This window comes from Canis lupus, chromosome X (assembly GCF_048164855.1).
Source record: "Canis lupus baileyi chromosome X, mCanLup2.hap1, whole genome shotgun sequence".
Classification (NCBI taxonomy): Eukaryota; Metazoa; Chordata; class Mammalia; order Carnivora; family Canidae; genus Canis; species Canis lupus.
The window spans coordinates 99,642,661-99,647,086 of NC_132876.1; positions in this window are offsets into that span (position 1 = coordinate 99,642,661).

The window sequence follows — 4,426 nt, forward strand, 5'->3', positions numbered from 1 at the left end:
TCCCGCCAGTTTTTGGAGAAGAACGAATGCTAACAGAGGGCCTCTGGGCTTCATTTAGTCACGGTTTTATTTTTTCTGTGTTCCTTCTGAACTTTTGCCCAGGAAAATGGGGAATACTCCTGTTCCCAAATAAAGGCCATTATGACATATTTTAAATAAATGGTGCAGAGGACTGAAAAGCATTAAGAAGAACAAAACAAACAAGAAAATGCCAAAATCTACCTGTTTGGGAGGAGGGAGAGATAGGAGGGAAGAAAAGGAATTTTAGTCTAATCTTCCTCCAGCCTTTCTGGTGGCATCCTTGTGCCTCTGCCTCCACCACCTCCACCTCCTGTTCCTGCATCACCATGGGCACAGCTTACATAACTGGCTCCTATACCATCCCAGTGCCTCCAATTGCCATTGGCTCCTGCTCCTCCTACCTTCAGTGTCAAGAGCAAAGGGCACCCCAAGCCGTTGGGTCACCTTCTTATGAAGTTCAAACTGGAACACCTTCCAAATCAATGTGAAAGGAACTAGGGACCCCCTTGAACTTAAACCACCAACTTCAGATTTCCCTAAAGGTGCCCCAGGTAAACAATAATGGTGGGCAACAAATTGACTTTCAGTGGACACAGGTGCAACACATCTGTATTATAGCTAATTTCAGTTTGTTAGTTTCATTAAGATAGACATATCATTAGGGTTATCAGCATTAAATATAATACTTTTATTCTACCAAGGTTTACTAAAAGTCAGTTAAGTTCATGTTAATTCTGCTGCAGTTTGTTGGCAAAAGGATGATGTAAAATGATGGTTGAATTTGTCTGTCTCATAAAGTTTTCCTGGGTAATTGTGAAGAAAAGTAGGTTGAATAAATAAAAAGTTTATAGGTAAAACTTCTAGCTTTCAAAATCTGTGGTAACCTGAAACTTTCAAGTTTTGCTAAGTTAAACGATGAATTGGATTGAATTCATTGGATATCTAAGTCTTTTCCAAATAAGATAAAATACTAAAGCATTGATTACTGAACTTAAGAGTGTGCTTTTGGCTTCTTATGCAGAGAAACTCAAGTTTTTTCTTACTTGGGCCTGTTTTATGCTTTATTAAAAGACTATACTACAGAAAAGCATATGTTTCTAGAAATTATGAAACATTCATAAATTTGCCACTCCAAAGAATTCTGGTGTAACACATGGTTTACAATTGGTTACTACTTAATTTTCACTGGAGACCAAGGTTTCTAAGACTTAAAATTTGGCTAAATGTAATTAAGACTGATAGAAATCAGGAAAGCAACTCTGTTTGTAGGAAAGTAGGAGATATATGAGAAAGGTTTAAGAAATGGGAGTACATTTTGTTGTGGAAGAAAAAAACAAAGTAATTTTGTCCTGAAGAGAGACTGGTTATATAAAGAGAGAAGGCTTAGGACAAAATATGAATTTTTTTTTAGGACAAAATATGAATTAAAAAAGAAAGTTGTAGGCTTGTTAAGGGAAATATCTGGAAGAGAACCTTATGTGTGGTCAGGACTAAGGTTGAAATCTCTACACCTGGTGCGGGGCTTGAACTCACAACCCCAAGATCAAGAGTCACAAGTTCCACCTACTGGGCCAGTTCAGTGCTCTGAAATGAATGGATTTTAAAAGTACAGTGATAGAAGATTAAAATTTTTCTTTTATGTTAAAAAGACAAAGTTTTCTTGGATTATTGGTCTGTTCAAGATAAGAAAGTGTAAATGAAGTTTTTTCTTCCTTTCCTTTACCCAGAAAACCAAAAGAAAACCAAAGCTTCTATGTTTCATCTCTATCTTGATAACAAGGTTAAAACTTCTCATTATTAATGGAGCTAAGTTTTGCTAACAACTATATAACTTCCTGTTGAATCTCTTATTGCCACCTTGGTTATTTGTAAATATTGAGTTTTGTAATGATCTGTAATCCCATTTAGGCATGTGATTTAAAGCCTTCTGAGATTTTTTTAAAAAGATTTATTTTAGAGAGAGAGCTTGTGTGCAAGTTGGGGGGAGCGGCAGAGGGAGAGAGAGAATCTCCCACTCCACTGAACCTGGAGCCCAACTTGGGGCCCGACCCCATAACCCTGAGATCATGACCTAAGCTGAAATCAAGAGTCAGATACTCATCCAACTGATCCACCCAGGCGCCCAAAAACTTTTTGAGATTTTCAACAAAATTCCCAAGATTCAAATTCTGAATGAATGCCTTTAGGCTAATTGGGCTTGTTTATTTGGTATGTAAAGTTACATGGGAAGCATTGTCAAAGAAATGATAATAAGCCTTATGTTGTGTTACATGGGCAAATGCTATAAATGGTTTAGAAAATACATAAAATTCTTGAAGATTTAATATGTCTTGGTGTAAGGTCATCACTTGATGATATTCTGATTACTGAAATAGTATGTGTTACAAAAATAACTGTATTTCCTTGTCAACTGCATTATAATGAACTCTCATCAGATTTTCAGCCATGTCTATTTTTGAATCTTTTGTCAGATATAGCTATTGTTCTTATCCTCTTGCAAAATGTGTTTCATCTTTAAGAGATTCCTGAGAAGGATTTTTGACAAACATAGGTTTCTGATATCTTTTAGATCGTAAAACCAAGCTGAGTAGGAATTTCCAGAACTAGTGGGAAAGCTGCACTCGAACAGCACCAGAAAGACACAGGACTAAATGAATTGAGAAAGATGATTATGATTTTGAAACATTGCTGGTTCTCTAATGTGTACTCTTCCAGATTAAGTAAGTTTTCTCTCAAGATATCTATGAGTTACAGAAACACAACAAAATACTCCTTTGGGAATGAATTGAAACATTTAAATTTTCTATCTGAACCCTCCACAGTTCAGAAACTCTCAAGCAGGTATTCTTTCTTTCTTGGCAATTAGAGTTGTTTGCGTAAATTCAATAAGAATCTGTTTTCCTTGTAACAGGACATCATTGGAAACATTAGTTATATTACCCAGGCTTTGACTGAAATGTCATATTTGAGAGACACATGCATAGACTCAGATTTGACCACATAGCTTAAAGGAACCAAGGTTGACTTTATGAAGCCAATACAGCCCCTTAGAAAAGTTGGCCTGATACCTCATTTCCAGAGTTCCCAGAAAACTTACCAACTGAGTAAGGAAGATCACTTTTTGGCAGGTGCAGGAAACCTCAAGATATTTTGGGGACCTCAAAAAGAGGAATTCACTCAAATCTACAGGTATTGCAGGCAAGCCTGGGCAAGTATCTGGCTTGGCTTCTGGCCTCGAGAGGCTATTAAAAATGTAATCTAGAGATTCCTTATGAAAAGTTTCAGCAGAGCGAGTTTCAAAGAATCTGTATGGTCAATCACTATTCTTGCTGAGCTTATGTAAATAATTAGGCCAAATTTGTTAAAGTTGGATTTGTTTTTCAAATGAATTAGTCTCGATTTGGCTATCCTTGGAAATGAGGGTGATTTTAGAGAAAAAAATTATGTTTCAGTAACACACTTTTGTGGATGTTTAATTCTAGTTCTTTTTTTAAAAAAGATTTTATTTATTTATTCATGAGAGACAGAGAGAGAGAGAGAGAGAGAGAGAGAGAGAGAGAGAGGCAGGGACACAGGCAGAGGGAGAAGCAGGCTCCATTCAGGGAGCCTGATGTGGGACTCGATCCCAGGACTCCAGGATCTTGCCCTGGGCTGAAGGCAGGTGCTAAACTGCTGAGCCACCCAGGAATCCCCTAATTCTAGTTCTGATTGTTGTTGAATGTTGTTTGCTGAAACTAGACACCTTGAGGTAAACTTCAGAGAAATTGCCACAACAGTTCATGTATGGATAATCTTCATGCTTGTCTTCATTACTCTATGTGGGTAGTAACAGGACCACACAGGAATATGATTATTTGAACAGCTGAACAATAGGACAGACTCCATGACAACTGTGTAACTCAACTGTCACCTTGACCAATTCTGTGTGGCTGCAATGACAAAATCACTCCGTAAAAGCCAGAACATACCCCACTCCATGAGGTTAGCTAAGGACTTGTAGAAATAATAGATGGTCCCGCTTTCCTGATGGAATATGGAATTACAAGAAACCATGAGTAGCCAAAACAATCTGGAGATACATTTCAGATATGGAATAAATAAATCACAGGAATAAAAGGTACAGCATTAGGAATATAGCAAATGATATTTTAGTAGCAATTTATCAGGACATTTTGGTTTGAATGATTGAGTGCCACAAACAGACAAACCTAACCTCATCCAACTAGGAATTCAATAAGAGACATGGAAGAGACACTGAAATGACTTGAACATTCCAAAAGCTTTCACTAAAAATCTGAAAGTGAAAGAAAATACATTTTTTTCAGAGAAGATATACCCAAGGAAATAACATGAGGCTAGATCCTGATAGATATTCAGTAACTACCAAGAGAAGAATAAAAAATAT